This window comes from Giraffa tippelskirchi, chromosome 12 (assembly GCF_054371585.1).
Source record: "Giraffa tippelskirchi isolate mGirTip1 chromosome 12, T2T-mGirTip1v1.2.pri, whole genome shotgun sequence".
Classification (NCBI taxonomy): domain Eukaryota; kingdom Metazoa; phylum Chordata; class Mammalia; order Artiodactyla; family Giraffidae; genus Giraffa; species Giraffa tippelskirchi.
The window spans coordinates 7,763,436-7,782,261 of record NC_137286.1 but is presented as its reverse complement, the minus strand read 5'-3'; the positions used below and the strand labels follow the sequence as shown (position 1 = coordinate 7,782,261).

General features: G+C 44.5%; 1 long non-coding RNA gene across 6 annotated transcripts in view; it reads left to right on the top strand.

The window, feature by feature from the left end:
- LOC145528409 (uncharacterized) overlaps nucleotides 1-18,826 on the top strand; it is a 203,472-nt gene that overhangs the window by 16,414 nt on the left and 168,232 nt on the right. The window contains exon 3 of one of the 6 annotated variants that reach the window (XR_014070391.1): nucleotides 13,359-13,511. The exons of the other annotated variants lie outside the window; for them this stretch is intronic. This is a non-coding gene — a long non-coding RNA (uncharacterized LOC145528409). The remainder of the gene's footprint in view (nucleotides 1-13,358; nucleotides 13,512-18,826) is intronic. 6 annotated transcript variants of the gene reach the window in all.

Sequence of the window (18,826 nt, the reverse complement as noted above, 5' to 3'; positions counted from 1 at the left end):
GGAACTGTTTAGTAATCATCTTTCCCTAAGGATGCTATGAGGATTATACTAACCATGCAGTGCCTGGACAAAGAGTGCCATTCAGCTGGTGGTAGCAATATTGTCCACGGTAGTACATCAGGGCTATGAAATCAAGGGCAATAGGTTGTTCCTATAATGAAAATTCTTAGCGCCTCACAGGCTTTCCTGGTGGCTCTGTTGGTAAAGAATCTGCCTGCAATGCAAGGGATGTGGGTTTGATCCCTGGGTGGGCAAGATCCCGTGGAGGAGGAAATGGCAAACCTCTCCAACTTCTTGCCTGGGAAATCCCATGGACAGAGGAGCCTGGTGGACTAGGCACCGTGGAGTCACAGAGTCGGACGTGACTTAGTGACTAAACCAGCACCACTAGTATCTCACATCATTTCACATCTGAAATTTCCTTCTGTAAATGTTCCTAAATGTCCTGCAAGGGACTATCCTTTTGGAATGCACCCAAAGACCACTCCTTTCCCTAGAATTGGGCCTTCGTGAGAGAAGGGCGTGGCTGCTTGTGGGAATTCCAGGCAGCCCCTAATAGAGTCGAGGCCCGGGGACTCAGCCAGGTGGCCTCGCTCCGAGGTGGGCAGCCTTCCCAGCAGCCTGGACTCCTCAGGACCCTAAGAGAAAAGTAGGAGGGCCCAACCACCCTTCATCAGCTTCCGACATGTGCAAATCCCAAACACTTGGGCTGGAAACCCGAGGTTGAGACCAGACTTCTGGCAGCCCAAGATGCTGGAATTCATTGGTATTTAAAAACACTTCCCTGCCCTTTTTCATTATACAGTCTAACATTTAGAGACTCCAAAATCACTACTTATTAGTACAATACAACTCGGAGAGCTTGGAAGTGGTGTTGGAAGAAAAACACTGCATTAAGAAGTAGCAGTCTGAGGAAGTGCATATGGTAAACGGGGAATTCTTCATAAACCACTCAAACCTCTTGGCCTGGCCTATCTGCTGAAGAATTGCAGGTTGCTGGTGAGAAATGCTGCCCTGTGTTGCCTGAACCATACATACAGTTTGGCACTCACAAGGTTTACTAGAACACTCGATTATGTCTTATCTTGGAGCTCTCGCTGATTGATTGCTTGGCACGACTGTTGTCTCTCAGCTCTATTATAAGGGGACAGGTCTGTCCCACTTCCACAGCCCCTCACACTGACTGGCCTTGGTTCAGGAACACAGTAGATGCCTAAAAAGTACTGCATGAATTAATTTGGAAAACTGGAGGGCTTTGTTTAACTTTCTTTAACTTCCTGCCATGCCGTGCTAAGTCGCTTCAGTCGTGTTGAATTCTGTGCATCTCCGTGGACTGTAGCCCACCAGGCTCCTCTGTCCACGGGATACTCCAGGCAAGAATACTGGAGTGGGTTGCCATGCCCTCCTCCAGGGGATCTTCCCCACCCAGGGATCAAACCCGAAACTCTTAAGTCTCCTGCATTGGCAGGCAGGTTCTTCCGTAAGTGCCACCTGGGAAGTCCCTCTTTAACTTCTTAGTTGATTCTAAAGGAAACTTCCCAGGAGGATGAATTAGGAGTTTCAGATTAACAGATACTCACTACTATTTACATTATAAAATAGATAAACAAGGACTGATTGTATAGCCCAGGAACTATATTTAGTATCTTATTTTGATAATGGAAAAGAATCTGAAAAAGAACATATATATATATATATATAGCATACAAATCACTATACATGTTACTCATATATACACTAAATTATATATATTAAATTACATTATATAAATTATATATATTATATAAATTAAGTTATATACACATATATATAAACATATACACATATATGTACACATATATATACATCTGACTTCCCAGGTGGCCCTATTGGTAAAGAACCTGCCTGCCAGTGCAGGAGACATGAGACACGGTTTGAGTTCCTGGGTCTGGAAGATCTCCTGGAGGAGGACATGGCAACCTGTCTAGTACTCTTGCCTGGAGAAGCCCTATGGACAGAGGAGCCTGGGAGTCTACAGTCCATAGCGTTGCAAAGAGTCGGACACAACTGAAGCAACTTAGCATGCATATATATATATCTCTGAATCTCTTTGGCATATACCTGGAACTAATACAACATTGTAAATCAACTATACTTCAATAAAAAGTTTTTTTTTTTTTTTAAATAAAGGAAACTTCTGGGGAAACCGTGGAGTAATAGGAAGGATAAATTTTCCAAATAAATTCACTGTGTTCTTATAACCACAGTATTTAGCATTTTCTGAAACAGTGTTTCAGAAAAAAAAGGCCGCTCATAATATCCCAGCTGCTAAAAGGCTGCTGTTGACTCTGCTGTATTTTCTTCTCCTTCTGGCCATGTGCTTGGTGTTACATGCAGCGTGTATGCTGTTACATGTTCTTATAGTTCTGGGTGCCTTGGCTTGCGTGTTATGCTGAATGCCATGGTACCGTGGTTCAGGTTTGTGGAGTGATGTTTTTGACCCAGTCAGTATGACTTAACAGAAGAATGAGGAGTCTGAGTGCCAGTGTTTGGTGCTGGAACCAGGTGACTTGGAGCGAGCTGTTTCCCTTGATTCGAGTATCTCTAACAGAGAAACAGTAAAACCATCCTTGCTTTCCTAGAGTTTCTGCACGAGATGCATGACCTCAGTGGGAGAGACACAAATGGTGACGGGTCTTTTAAGAGACTTTAAAGAGATGAAGGAAATTGAACAAAATGAACATCGACTTCAAGGAGCAGGAAGAGAAAGAGTCTAAAGTAAGAAGTCTGTCCATCGGTGAATAAGGGCCCCTAAACTTTTCCTTTTCACTCACTGTCTCTCTCTGTTCCTTATTTTTGGTTGCTTGCTTCTTCATCTCTCCTTATATTAAAAGCTTTTGGTACCAAACATTTTTCCTCTTAGCATTCTAACTTGAGAGGAACCGACGGAGGATCTATTTGGCTAGAAGAAAACACACGAAGCTTTTATTTTTAAAGCTACGCTCTGTGGCTTTTAAAACTGTTTTCATCACTAAATAATAGGAGGGTCTTTGGTGCTCACATAGTGAGACTGGAGAAAAGGTGATTTTAAAAGGTAGTTTTACATAAGATCTGTTGACAAAGGACAAGGACCTCATGACCTTGTAGGCATCATTCAATCAATCAATTTTAGGTTAAATGGTAGAATATGGTGGTGGTCTAGTAGAGAGGATTCTCTAAATTGGATTTCAAATGCAAATGCAGTGGCCAATTCTGACTCTTACTCTTTTCCTTATTAATATATATATTAATATAGGATATATATATATATATATGAAGGAAATGGCAGCCCATTCAGTATTCTTGCCTGAGAAATGCCACAAACAGAGGAGTCTGATGGGCTACAGTCCATGGGGTTGCATAGTGTCAGACACGACTGAGCAACACACACACATATGATTTTGCAAACAGAATTATTTTCATTAAAATCGGATGGAAGAGGTACAGTCTGAACCACGTGTATGATCCAATGCTAGGCCCACAATAGAAAGCCCAGAAGATCCTGGAATCAATCACCTTACGACTCTGAAGTTCCTTAAATATGCTCCTTCATTCCATTTTCACAGCAGCCCTGAGGTTACTTGTTCTTTCCTTTATTGTGTAGATAAGGAAACCAAAGATGATTAAGTAAATCTCCAAGTGCCCTGCCTACAGAGAGTGGAACCCAGTGTGTCTGCCCCAGAGCTCACCCCAATAACCCCAGTGACTAGCCACAGCCCCGGAGTCCAGAATGACTGACACCTATGTCTCATTTTAGCTTCCTAATAAATGCAATTCTCCCATTTTCCATAGGAGAAGGCAGGGCTTTGTTCACGGAGCTTGGGTAAATCTCAGATAACATGGTTGGTGGACAGTAGGCAGACCCCCAGCTAGCACCTGCTGGTCTTCAAAGCCTTTGCAAGACCTTGCCAGTGTAATGACCTGCTGAAAACCTTCATACTTAGGTGAAATTCTTGATGATGATGGTAGTTGTCTAATTCAGCGATGTTATGACGATCAAGCTGTCCTCCATTTAGGAATTAATCATGTTCCTGTTTACATTTTGAAGTATCTTTTCTTCTCAGAAGAACAAATTGTATAAAGATGGTTAGTTCATAAGAGTCTGCTCAGACTTAGTTCAGTTCAGTTCAGTCGCTCAGTCGTGTCCGACTCTTTACGACCCCATGAATCGCAGCACACCAGGCCACCCTGTCCATCACCAACACCCGGAGTCTACCCAAACTCATGTCCATCGAGTCGGTGATGCCATCCAGCCATCTCATCCTCTGTCGTCCCCTTCTCCTCCTGCCCCCAATCCTTCCCAGCATCAGGGTCTTTTCCAATGAGTCAACTCTTCGCATGAGGTGGCCAAAGTATTGGAGTTTCAGCTTCAACATCAGTCCTTCCAATGAACACCCAGAACTGATTTTCTTTAGGATGGACCGGTTGGATCTCCTTGCAGTCCAAGGGACTCTCAAGAGTCTTCTCCAGCAGACTTAAGGTGCTAACAAAAAGCAACAGAGATAGAAAAGGCCACTTGTGACATGGTTTCTCCATGAAATACACATCAAATCCCAAATGTGACTGTGGTGTGGTTTGTTTTAGGAGTCAGTTGTTTGCTTTGCTTCACTGGCCATCTCATCTCCGAGACACCCCTGGCCCATCCATCTCACGCTAGAATTTTTGTTGGATGAGCAGCCAGTAGAGCCAGGAAGGCTGTGACTATCCAAGGACATGCATTCTGACTCTGACTCTGCCAGCCACTCACTCGCTGGCTGACCTTGGCCAAGTCCCTTGATCTTCCTGGGCCTTATTATTATTATATCTTCCTCCAGGACTAGTGATAATAGTGCCTAGCCCTTGTAGGCTTACAGCAGGGGTTAGAGAAATGACATGTACAGTGCCAGGCCCAGAGTAGTCCAATCAAACTCTTAGCATCCAGTGAAGGAAGGCTTGACTCTTAAGTGTGCCTGGCTGGAAGTTCATTGCATCCATATATATGTGGACCAGTTATTCCACCTCACGGTGAAAGTAGTTGGAAGTGCTTCCCTGGTGGCTCAGTGGTAAAGAATCTGCCTGCCAGTGCAGGAGGCATGGGTTCAATCTGATTCTGGAAAATCCCACATGCCGTGGAGCAGCTAAGCCCATGTGCCCCAGCTACTGGGCCCGCAGGCTAGAGCCTGTGTTCTACAACGGGAGAAGCCACCGCGGTGAGAAGCCCACACCCCACAGCTAGAGAGAAGCCTGAGTGCAGCAACGAAGACTCAGCAGGGCCGTGAATAAACACATAAAATAAAAAATTAAGTGCTTAGAACGCTACCTGACACAGGATTAGAATTCGGGAAATATTAGCTGCTGCTGCGATTATTGTTATTGTTATTGTTGTTGTCATCGTGATCTTTGTTCAGAGAACATTTTGAGTCTGCCATAAAGCAGAGGAACCAAATGGCAATGTCAGAGAGAGTTTGTAGGATTCGTTTTCTTTATGAAGTGTCATTAAAAGGATGCCATTGACAGTATTGGCAGCTTCATTAAGAAGTCTGTTGATGATGGTAATAAGGCTGGCACATTTGGGATTCAGATCGACGCTTCTCAAGACAGAGGCAGAGCTTGGGCTTGGCGCAGGGATGCCAGGATGTGGCTCGGGATCTGGGAAGGGCTGGGTGCCTGGGAGAGTGCGGTCTGGATGGAAGAGCCCCAGCCTGGGATGGGTGCCTGGAGCCCTGGTGCCTGAATCCGACAGAAAGACTAGAGCCCAGTAGGAACCTTTGCCATAAGCCTGGTGGGAGGGGATGGGAGCGGCTAAAGCAGGGACGGGGAGGCAGGGTGAGGGTGGGGGAAGATGGCCATGACCTTCACTGAAAAGAGGAGGGCCCTTCCCCACCATCACGTTCAGGCTTGGAGAATCAGCAAAGCTTAACACAGAAGATGCAGTCAAGGACTATCTGAACCCAGATATTTGATAAGATTGCTGTGCATTGTCTTGGCTATGGGGACAGGTCTATCTATAACTGGTGGGTGGCCCAGGGCGTTAACTGGTAAGCTAGGCCATCTTTGGGGTTGTCTTTGAAATCTTGCACTTGGTTCTGATCTGCCTCTTCCCCCCTCCTTTCCTTTCCATCTCTGTGTCTTCCTGCCACTTTTCCATTTTGTCCTCCAAGCAATATGTAGTCACATCTCCTTTGTGTTAGACCAGACTCTGTGCAGAGCCTACAAATGGACATGGGTTTATTGTGCGGATTCCTGGTTGGGAACCCCGGGCCGATATTTAGCATCCTCCTTCCAGCGCAACATCTGCAAGTATAAAGTAGAAAATGGTCTTACTCGTCAGGAAGTAGAATTCAGTCATAACGACATTTGCTTTTTAAATGGGGAGCAGTCACTAATAGTGGTTTTAGAGATTGATCCCAGTTCATCCCGCTGTCACTCTGAACACCTGTCAGTCAGTCCTGGGCTGCCTCTTGGTCTTTCATCTGATTCAAATGTGAATGTGTTTAGGGAACAGACTTGTACTCAAAATGTAAATAGGTGTCTTGCTCTTCCTCTTAAAGCTATTACTGTGACGCTGGATGTCTCGCTATAGTTAAGGGTCTGTCAGCATCTACATTAAGGAGCCTTATTTTCTGAGGCTTAAAATGCCATTAAAATCTGTTTGACTTGGTTCTTTAAATGGTCAAATTATCCAAATTTCTTTAAAAAAATCTATTTGGCGCTTTAGTCATTGGTGAAAATATGCACATTCTTGGTTTTAGAAGGCTTGCTGTGTTTCCACGACTAGTAAACTGACATATTCCCCCTCCTGGCTGGAGTGCCTTTGGTCATTTTGAGTTTTCCTTTGTAAAACTCCCTCATGTTTATCTGGAGGCTGTTGTTAATTTAGGCAAGAATTAAGGTTTGTACAATAGCATTTTCAGCATACTCGGGCCTCTTAGATTTTTATAAAGAGAGAAGAAGAGTGAAGTTGTGTTAATAGAAGTTATGTGCCAGGAATGTGCATGTATCAAAATATTATCTCATTTAAATTGGACAATAATCTTTTGAGGTAAGTATTCTTATCTCTTTTTTGTTATTGAGGAAACAGAAGTTCTGAACTCAAATGGTGAGACTGTGGTTGAAAACCAGCATCTAAGCCCATGACCTTTGCACTCTACCATACTCCATCCTCAAAAATCTTTGCGATATTTGTGCTTATCCCAAAGATCAACCAAGAGAGAAAACCAAGGTCAAACATTTTAAGAGACTTCAGTAACTCCAGTGGTTTTGGTGGAATTCATTTTGAAAGGTTGATCATATATCGAACCAACCTCCATCTTTTTTCTTCCTTCGACATATACTCATTGAGCACGTACTATAATAAGCCCTATTGTCATCACACTTAACTAATTGTATTCATTTCTGCAGTAATTTCCAATTAATAGTTTCTGCTGCAAAGCTGTCGCGCAGGTTACTCTGTCTTCTCGTGAGGCCCCCATCTAATCTTTGTCAGTTCTTTAAATTTAAGAGACTTGTCCTGGTTTGCCTGGAACAGTCTACACAGCTCATGCTGTTGGCCAAGATTAATTATCAATGGCTCTATCTTTTGTTCTTAAAAGCATCCTAGTTTGGATGGTAACAGATATGGTCACCTCCTGCAAGTGTCAAATCTAGCCTTGGTTCCTCAGCAAAAGTTTCCTCGAGAATCCACCCCATAATGTGAGGGCAGATTCCTCTAATCTCTTGTTACTCTTCTGATCAGTTCCATCCAATTGGTCAACTAAGTATTCTCTGAATTTTGTACTTGTATATCTTTTAGTTTTTTTAAACTTTTCTATTGGATTGGAATTGATTGACAATGTTGTGTTAGTTTCAGGTGTTCATCAAAGTGATTCAGTTATGCACATACATATATCCATTCTTTTCTAAATTCTTTTCCCATTTAGATTATTATGTACTTGTATTTCTTGATGAGACAGTGTCTTTTGTTCTGTATCCTTTACGACTTCCATGATAAGGATGGAAGGTGCTCAATACATAGGTGTTGAATCAGTGGGCAAGCAGGTTAATGGGAAAAACCAAACACACCAAAAAAACCTCTCCTTCTCTCCTCCATGACCAGTTCTAAGGCGTCTCCTCCAGGAGGACCAGCTGCAAGACCATTTCCACAGGAGACATCTTGTACATTCCCTGAATTATTCAATTCAACTCTGTCTTTACCTATATGGGTGCTTTTTGAAAAAATTGCTGGTGGTCTCTCTCAGCTCCCGACACGCGTGTGTGTGTTCATGCTCAGCCGTGTCCCACTCTTCGTGACCCCATGGACTCTCACCCATCAGGCTCCTCTGTCCATGGGATTCTCCAGGCAAGAATACTGGAGTGGGTTGCCATTTCGTCCTCCAGGGGATCTTCCGGACCCAGGGATCAAGACCCACGCCTCTTGTGTCTCCTGCATTGGGAGGCAGATTCTTTGCCACTAGCTCCACCTAGGAAGCTCTACCTGGCACATAAGCATGCTCAAAATAAATGGAGGAATGTCCTCTTGAGGCATGATGGTTTTTCTAATAAGCTGGACGCCTCCAAGAACTTCCAGACTGAGGCAAGTGGTGCAAGACTCAGCTGGAGTGGAGCAGGGATCAGATCATGCTGGGCTTTGAAGGTCAGGGTGAGAAGGTGGGGCCCACGACTTAGTCATCTCTGTGCCGCTGTGTCTGTGGTCCTCTGAATTTCTGTGGACAGGATCTACCCAGGAAACAGCAGACTCTGGCTAAATATTTTCTTAAAGAATGAATGAACAATCTTGCTGCCCTTTATGGTCAATTATTATGTAGCAGGTGAAAATCCATCTGTCTTCGGCTTTCCCATCTGCACCATGGGAAGAATCATGGTGTTCTCCTTGAGTTGTTATAAGGATTAAACAGGTTAGACTGGATGGAACAGTGTCTGGCAATTCAAAGGCATTCCAAAATGTTAGCTAATGAAGGTCTTGTAAATGTTTGCAGTAAATGATAAATGCAAAGGGCCCTTAATGAAGGGCCACCTGACTATCTACACAGGAGGTGGGAGGGATGGACAATGTACAGAAGTGAGAGGTGAACAGCTGCTAGATGACCTATTGGCTGGACAACAGATCTCATTAAGATCTAGCACATTTCACTGAAGGCCCCCTGATTTGGATCAGTTCAGTGAGTCAGAAACCAAAGGGTCTCACATCTGACTCCCACAGCTCCAAAAGTTCCAGGGAGCCCCAGGACATAGTCAGGATGCAAGTATAGCAAAATATTGGGGTCATACTTTAGGTTTGCCAAAAAGCTATCTCTGGTGGAAGGTGACTTCTCCCTAAATCCAAATGCTCATTCCCCAACTCCTGGAGGGCAAGATACGCTCCATCTGTTGTCACTGTAGCCCTCAAAACATCCATATTTTTGTTGTTGTTCAGTTGATAAATTGTGTCTGACTCTTTGTGACCCCTGGACTGCAGCGCACCAGGCTCCTCTGTCCTTCACTGTCTCCCGGAGTTCGCTCAAATTCATATCCATTGAGTCGGTGATGCTATCTAACCATCTCATCCTCTGTCACCCACTTCTTCTCCTGCCCTGAATCTTTCTCAGCATCAGGGTCTTTTCCAATGAGTTGGCTCTCTGCATCAAGTGGCCAAAGTATTGGAGCTTCAGCTTCAGCATCAGTCCTTCCAATGAATATTCAGGGTTGATTTCCTTTAGGATTTACTGGTTTGACTTCCTTGCTGTCCATGGGACTCCCAAGTCTTCTCCAACACCACAATTCAAAAGCATCAATTTTTTGGCATTTAGCCTTCTTTATGGTCCAACTCTCACATCCATACATTACTGCTGGAAAAACCATAGCTTTGACTATAAGGACTTCTGTTGGCAAAGTGATGTCTCTGCTTTTTGATATGCCATCTAGGTTTGTCATAGCTTTTCTTCCAAGGAAGAAGTGACTTTTAAACTTCATGGCTGCAGTCACCCTCTGCAGTGATTTTGGGGCCCAAAATATATATTCAGAGCCCAAGATATTATATATATGTGGTTAATATATATTAATTAAGCATATTACATATTTGTTAAATATCTGAATGAACAAATGATTAAGATTTCATGGCAGTCCCCAACCTAAAGAAATTTATAATATTGTCCAAGAGATTAAAAATCGTTATGATAAAATGCCTTTGACGTGAGTCATGTGGCAGTGAAGGCAGAAGATGCACCTTGAGGGGCGTGGTGGTGGACTCAGAGGCCAGCTGAGGCTACACAGGCAGGCAGCAGGGACCGCTGACAACCTACCCCTTGGTTTCTCCCACTGGAGGGTCTCCCGCCTTCTCATTCTGAGCACTGACTGCTCCCATCACAAATATATCACCCGCCTCCATTTGGGATTTGAAAAATTTGAAAATATCTTATTCACACCTAGGCCTGTCACTTCTCGACTTGAAGCTGAACATGCTTCTTAATTTACATAGAATGCGTTTGACTCACGTAAACCGCATTAACAAAAAGAGGAGCGATGCGATAAATTACTAGTGACAGAGGCCAGGCTGGATCTCAATTATTTTTATAAGCCCCTGGTAAGCAATGATGTTCTGTTTTTACAGCACATAATCTCCCAGCGTTATCGGAATGCCAGCAGCATCTAGGAAACACATCTGTGTTAAGCAGTCCTGCTGGTACCAACTTTGGGAGAAAGTATGGGCTTCCCTGGTGGCTCAGCTGGTAAAGAATCTGCCTGTAATGCGGGAGATCTGGGTTCGATCCCTGGGTTGGGAAGATCCCCTGGAGGAGGGAAAGGCTCCCCACTCCAGTATTCTGGCCTGGACTATAGAGTCCATGGGGTTGCAGAGAGTCAGATACGACTGAGGGACTTTCACTTTCACTTTCATGGTGGCCACAGGGGCCCAATCCTCCCCATGGTTCCGAACCCTTGGGATGGTCTGTCTACTCCTGATGTTTTTGGACAGGAAAGTGTGAGTGAAGTCACTGAAGCCAGAAAGACTTTGGTTCCTCTCTCCTTCCTGTCCTCTTACTAGTTATAAAAACCAACCTAACCTTCTATCTCTCTGACATCCCAGCTCTTTGCTCATGAAGTGGGCATGGTAAATACGGTCAACAGACAGGAATGGTAAGAGCTGGTAGAGGTCCAAATGAATAATGATGCAAGCTAGTATTTACTGAGCACATACATGTACCAGGCACAAAAGGGTGTGTTTGATATGCACAGCCTTGAGGTACCCCTCTGAATCAGATGTTATTACTATGACTATTATTTTTGCTATTTTACAGTCAGGGAGACTAAGAGGCATAAGAGTTATTTTTATATATACCCAAGACTCTGCAGTTGAACCGGAACTTGAACCTATGTCTGTCTCAAGTCCAAGATGAAACTGTGGCCATTAAGTCGTCCTGTCTTATCACAGGTCTTCAGAAAACCCTGACTTGTCCGAGGGGAGCTGAGCACTTCTCAGTTGCCTTGGGAAAGACCTAGCCAGGGTCTGGACCATGGGAAGCTCCCCGTGGAGGTGGTCTGGCTTTGAGTGTATTGGTTCTGGTCCATTTAAGCATGCGGAGTTTCTCTTTGCCCTTGCTAATCAGCTCCCCTGGCTCCAGAATATGGACAGGGTGTTTTGGTAGCGGGGCCTGCGAACCTGAATCAGGCGAATCCGAAGTCGTGATGTATCCTGTATTAACGGTTTTCGCTTTATGCACAGATTTCGAAAGAATGCGAACCCTGGTTTACATTTCCTCCTCCAGAGAATTAATCTTGAATTGTGCTAGTTTTGAATTATGTGAGGCCTTCGGGAATAGGCCTACATCCCTTGCAAGAAAATTAATCACCCTATAAATGACTTAACCCGCCTCTCAGGGCTCTGTGGTGGAGACTGTTAGGAAGAATGCAAATTAAAGGACTCCAAACGGCGGCCTCATTCCGGAGACCTGACCCCCTCCCCTGCCCTCCTGTCCTGTCCCTAGCCTTCCCCTAAGCTGGTTTCCTCATCCTCTGATTCTCCCTTCCTGCTCCACGCTGTGGGTCTCCAAACTCTCTCGAAGGCTTTTTGTCAAAGACCACTTCCGGGATCCCCCACTGTCTCATTCACCCCGCAGTGCAGGGTAAAGCGACCCCGATTCTCTTTCCACTCCTGTTTAAGTGGACATGAGACAGGCTGGGACCTGGGACCCTCTGCTGCACTGCTTGTGCCTGGACACACCTCTCCTGAGCAACACAATACAAAGAAACTACAAAGGACTAACAATAACTGTGCATGTGAGCAGTTGGGGCAAATTGTGGACAATAATATATGAAAAGACCAGCCCTCCCTCCCAAACTACCACTTTTGAAGAGCTGGGAGCAAAAGCAGGGTACCACAATTGTCCCCTGCACACAGCACCACCAAAGGGGTGGGCAGACCAGTGAAGCCATCTCTCCAGCCTGACTCTCGGACTCAGCCCCTACCCTCATCTCATGTAAGGTCCCTGCTAGTCCCTCTCAGAGAGCAAAGCTAGGGAACCTGTTACTAGTTTTTGCCCCCCCTACTCCTGCTGTAGCAAGGGCCTCAATGAAGCCTTGCCTGAATTTCTTGTCTGGTCTCTGATCAGTTTCTAAGGTCAGGAACCTGATCGGTGACAGGCTCATGGGCAGGGGGTGCTAGGAAGGCGTTGTCCCCACTATAGAACTTCAGAATGGTGCCCTATAGAATGGGGGTCCATATGTCTGAGTCGTTGACTTATTTTTTGAGTTACAATTGGGTAGATTTATGCAAATTTCCAATTTATGACATATTCTCTTGGCCATCCCCATGACAACTTTGGGAGGCTAGTTTGTGATGACTAGTTTAATCTTTAGCTCCCCCCTTTTCCCCACCCTAGAATCCTTGATGTACAGAAACCACACTTTTCTCACTAACCTGTTGTCTGGTTTCTTGTGAAACCCCATTGCTGGGGGAAGGGCAAGTTGCAGCTCATCATTTGATCTGTCACAGAAAGTCACTCTTTGATGACTTCATCCAACACCTTCCTTTTCAAGTGAGACTGAGAGATTCTCTACCTGTTGGGCCCTGCAGAAGTATCTACAGAATCTTTAAAAAATCTATATTAGCTTGCTAAGGCTGCTGCAACTAAGTACCATAAACTGGTGTGGCTGGGGATGGGGGTGGACTTAAATGACAGACAATTATTTCCTCCAAATTCTGGAGGCTAGAAGTCCAAGATCAAGGTTGGCTTGGCTTCATGCTGAAGCTTGATTTCAGTAACAGTTTGACAGAGGAAGACAGCAAGGTTACTTTCCTTGGCTGGGGCCACACAAAACTGCAGCTTTTCTCTGCAGTTCCTGGGATTTGAATCCAAGTGACCTGATCCCAGTGTTTTTGCTCCTGCCAGGGGAGGCTTCTGCTCATCAACTTTGACCATCCTCAGTGCCAAGAATTTGTCTGCATGCGTGTTTAATCCCCCACCTCCAGAAGGAGAGAGAAGTCTTGGTCTCGGTCTTCTCTGTGCTGCCGTAGGGATGGTGTCTGGTGCCTGGTGCATCCAGTAAGTACTTGTCAATGATGAATGAATGGGAGGAGGCTGTGATCCCTCCTGGAAAAGTTGAATCAATGAAAACTCAAAATCGCTTTAGCCAGGCCCCAGATGACAGGGTCCCAATGGTCTCGATCCTTCTGCGGAGATCCTGGACACCTCTTTCCATTCTGGACAGACCTGCTTTGTTTTGTCTCCCAGAAAGTGCTTCCAATCCAGCCACTAATTAGTGTCTGTAAGTGGAATCTACTTAAGAAGAAACACAAAGCCTCAGAAGGTTGTATGATGACATTTATAAGTGTCCAGTGATCTGCAGTCACGCTGTGATTCATGCAGCTGAAATAAATGATTTGCCTTAAAAAAAAAATTAACGTTCATTCCACCAGTAGAACCTCTTCATTCCGGATGTACACGTCAGCATATTATGACTGGAAACTGTCAGGTTCTAATGACTAAAATTTCAGTTTTTTCAGGCTTTTCACGCTGTGTTTGAGAACTATAGGTTGGAAATAATTCTGCAGCTATGTTTCTTCCTCATCTGGCAAATTTAGCCATTGCTTTTCTTGCTATATATTTTTTTAACGTCCTCGTTTACGTCAATACCTTGTATAAACTAAGCTCATGCTTCACTCAATAAACAGGGAGGGGGAAACTAAACAAAACAAACACCGTGTTTTTCTTCCTGAAGCTGCTGTCCATTTTATAGGATGTAATGTAATTTGACAGCTGACAGATTCAGTGGAAAATTATTTTTACTTGACAGAGTGGATCAAAACATGGATTATTTTAAATAAAGAACCTGACTGCAATTTTTTTACAGTGAAATATACTGTGCACCCTTCGTATAGATAAACAACCTTGACGTTCAATGTAACTTGTTTTATTATCCTTGAAATGGCAATTTGTTGACATGATATTCAATAAATAGAAATATCGCAGTCGTGTTTGCTTACCTCAGATACTATACCAAATAGGAATTATTGATCCTTTGGCTTTTACACTTGTTCCTGAATGCTACGTGCAGAGCAGGGAAACCAGGTTCCAATTTAAGTTGTTAATAGATTGGTCGCAAAATTTATGTTATCTGAGTCCAACAAATCATGAATAAAAGCTTATGAAAAGCTAGATGGTCCACACTGAATTACTCATTCTTTCCCCCATAAAAAGCCTTTAGCTCCAGACTGACCAAAGAATTTTAAATCTCTCATGATCTATAAGTCATTGCTCAACGTATCCCTAAATGGGATTAGACAATCGTCACTCAGATTTCCTGAAATGACTGCCCCTTCTACTCCCTACTTGACTTAAATGAAGGCTAATGATGTTTTTAGGAGAATGGAGAGAGGTAGATTTTCCTTGAGTGACTTTCCAAGTCTCCAGCATCCCATCGGTTATGCGAAAGCTTCTCTGCCAAGATGATTTATTTCATCTCTTTGTCAGAGGACTTGGCTCGGGGACAGGCAGGTCCAAAGAGACTTAATGGCTGTGTTGGCCCCTCCATGCAGTGTGGCGACCCCGGTGTGGGAGGAGACTGGGCTCAGACCCCCCTCCCCTTCCAAGGTGCTGCTTTCCACACTTGGGAGACTGCAGGGCCAAGGCTAGGTGCCCCGGGGGCTTCCTTCCAACACCCCAGGGTGGAGTGGAGGCAGGCAGGGGAGGGGGTTACTAAAAACATTCCAAACGCTCAGTCTCTGGGTCCTCCTCCATCCCTTCCTTCCTTCCACTTTTTGCTCTTTCTTTAATTCTTCAGCCTTTAGGGAGTGTCTCCAAACTTAGTGCCCGGTGCTGAAATACCTGGCATGGAGCAGGTTCATGGTGCCCAAGTGGGGCACCAGCTTATATACTGAGACTTATATCTCACTCCCTCCTGGGGGCCCAGTTCAGTTCAGTTCAGTCACTCAGTCGTGTCCAACTCTTTGTGACCCCATTGACCGCAGCACGCCAGGCCTCCCTGTCCATCATCAACTCCCGGAGTCCACCCAAACTCATGTCCATCAGGTCGGTAATGCCATCCAACCATCTCATCCTCTGCTGTCCCCTTCTCCTCCTGCCTTCAATCTTTCCCAGCATCAGGGTCTTTTACAATGAGTCGTTTCTCCGCATCAGGTGGCCAAAGTATTGGAGTTTCAGCTTCAGCATCAGTCCTTCCAATGAACAGCCAGGACTGATCTCCTTTAGGATAGACTGGTTGGATCTCCTTGCAGTCCAAGGGATTCTCAAGAGTCTTCTCCAACACCACAGTTCAAAAGCATTAATTCTTCGGCGCTCAGCTTTCTTTATAGTCCAACTCTCACATCCATACATGACTACTGGAAAAATCGTAGCCTTGACTGGACAGACCTTTGGGGGCCCAGGCCAGCTTATATACTGAGACAACTGCAGGGCACGACCATGTGGCTGGTGACCAGCGTGCCTGGAGGGAAATGGCCAGGGCCAGGCATGAGGCCAGACTGGTTGGGACTCCTGTCTCTACCCTTGACCTGGAGCCTCATGAGGGTTCAGTGGCAAGAACTGATTGTCACGTAGTAGGCCCTTAATAATTGAACACTGGTATTATGAGAGGGTCCCAGAAGCACATACCAGGGGCCGTGGGATACAGGAAAACCTGACTCCTTTACACAGGGAGCCAGGGACAGCTTTACAGAAGCAGGAGAAGGTTGACCAGATGCAGAAGACAATTGGGCTATCCGAGGTAGGGTGTATTTCAAGAGGAGAAAATGAATTGAGATGAAAATAAAAAACAACCATTTTGAGTAGGCATGAGAAAGTTGTTGCAAAGACCCAGAGTGTCCGGGCAGCTACTGCCCATGTAGATCACAGACTGGCCACTAGGGGGAGGAGTGAGATTTCAAGGGCTAAAGGGTTCTTTTCCATTGTTGCCAGACCTGATTCAAAAAGCTACATGCAAACAAACAAACAAAAAATGATAAATGCATAACTAACGAGAACCTACTGTGTAGCACAGGGAACTCTACTCAGTGCTCTGTGGTGACCTAAATGGGAAGAAGGTACAAAAAGAGGGGACATGTATACATATAATTGATTCACTTCGCTGTTCAGCAGAAACTAACACACCATTGTAAAGCAACTATACTGCAATAAAAATTTTAAAAAGAAAAGAAAAAAAAAGATACAGGCACCCTAATGGTCCTAGCAGCATTATTTATGATTGCCAAGAATAGAAGCAACCTAAGTGTCCATCAGCAGATGAATGGATAAAGAGGATGTGGTACATATATAGGATGGAATACTGGAGTACAAAGGATTAGTTGCTCACTCGTGTCCAGCTCTTTGTGACCCCCACGGACCGCAACACACCAGGCTTTCCTGTCCTTTACTATCTCCCCGAGTTTGTGCAAACTCGTGTCCATTGAGTTGGTGATGCCATCCAACCATCTCATCCTCTGTCACCTGCTTTTCCTCCTGCCCTCAATCTTTCCCAGCATCAGAGTCTTTTCTAAATAGTCGACTCTTAGCATCAGGTGGCCAAAGTACTGGAGCTTCTGTGGCCAGGAAAACACCCATCTCTTGTCTGGACACATTGATTTCTTTCTTTTGTTCAAAAACTAGTTGCCGGAGATGTTTCATAGCTGTCAACTCAGTAGACAGTACTGTGGTTAGTGCTAATCCGGGTAGGATTTGAAGCTCAGCTCCAGAACCTAATGAGCTGGCTGAGTTGGGGTCAGTTACTGAGTCTCAGTGCTAATAGCCTTACGTGTTTAAAGATTCAATGAAGTGATACAGGTGAAGCTCTGGTACCAGGTCTGGTGCATGGAGCATGCCTCACAAAGCTTTTCCTTCACTGAAAAGGGTAGAAGAGAATTAGATGGAGCTGAGATGTGGCCACGTGTGCAAGAGGCAGCAGCAGGCTGGACTAGGGAACACGTATGGATGGAGTTACCCTAGGCCTGAGTGTGGGGGCTCTCCCTCAGCAAAGGTCAGAAATGTGGTGTGGCCACTCTGCAAAGGACAGCTTCAGGGGCTTGGAGGGGGTGGGAGTGAGTGATATGATATGCAGTGACCATTCCAGGGGTCTCATTTCTTCACACCTGTAAGCCTCAGACTCGGGTTTCAGACTCTGATGAACAGCAAGGCAGTTCTCTTAGGAGCACCTATGGGCCAGCAGGGGCAGTTTGGAAGTTGGTATCATGACCCAGGATGCCCAGGCGGGCCCTCTCTCTCTGGTGGGATCCACCCTGTGAAGCCAACAAACATTTGCATGTTGAGGTCAGGTTCCGTCTTTGTCCTATTTGCAAAATTAATCCTACCTATTGCAGAAAATCTGGCAACTGCAGAAAAAAAAAAAAAAGACACAACCCCAACAAAACCCATAGAAGTCCTTTCTCTGCATCTCCTGAGCGTGCTTGTATTGAGCCTGCCAATCTTTCCACTTTGCATTTCTAGGTCATTTATGCTTAGCTGGGCCATTTTGCAGCCTGGTTTGGTATGATGTCTCTTTCAGGATGTCTGATATTCAAAAATGAATGGTCAAGGCCTTCATCGGTAGGCGCTGGGTCTCTGTCTGTCTCTGTAAGGCCACACACTCTGTCCTCTACCCCAGTCTGTCCTCCTTCTCGACCACCCCTGCCCTCTGTCCTTCCACCTCCCTGGACAGGACTGGAAACCTTGGTTCCTTGGATTCTCCTCATTTTCATCCCCTTCTGCTCTGTCTTGAAGCTTTTTTCCCCCCACTCTTTAAACAGTCATTCTCTGTTAGGGCTACCAGAAAAAATACAGGGTGCTCAGTTACATTTGAATCTCAGGTACACAATGAATAATTTTTTTTAGCAGAAGTATGCCTCTTTGACATACTTACCCATTGTGTGTCTGAAATGCAAATTTAACTGGGCAGCCTGTATTTTTATTTGCTAAATCTAGCTACCCTACATGTAAATCAAATAAGCTGATCTTGACTTCTTTTAGCTCATTTCTCTACAGTGAGGTTGAGGAATAAAGAAATTGAGCTATGAAAATCAGAGTGCCCCTTGGAGGGCTTGACTGGACTGAGCAAGCTAACTTTTTTTTTTCATATATATATGTGTGTGTGTGTGTGTACACATAATTAAATTTCACATATATTGAATATATTCACATTGTTTATTCAAAATATATATTTTATAATACTGTGTGTATATATAGACATGTATATATACATATCTTGTTCTTTTTTTCAGTAATAATCAATAATTTTCCTATACCATTAAATACTTAGGGGCAATATAATTTTTAAAAGATTGCCATATAATGTCAGTTTATTCTATTAGATATTTTCATTATCTCTGTTTTCTGAAATTACAGCTAATGCTGCAAAAAACATTCTTGTACAT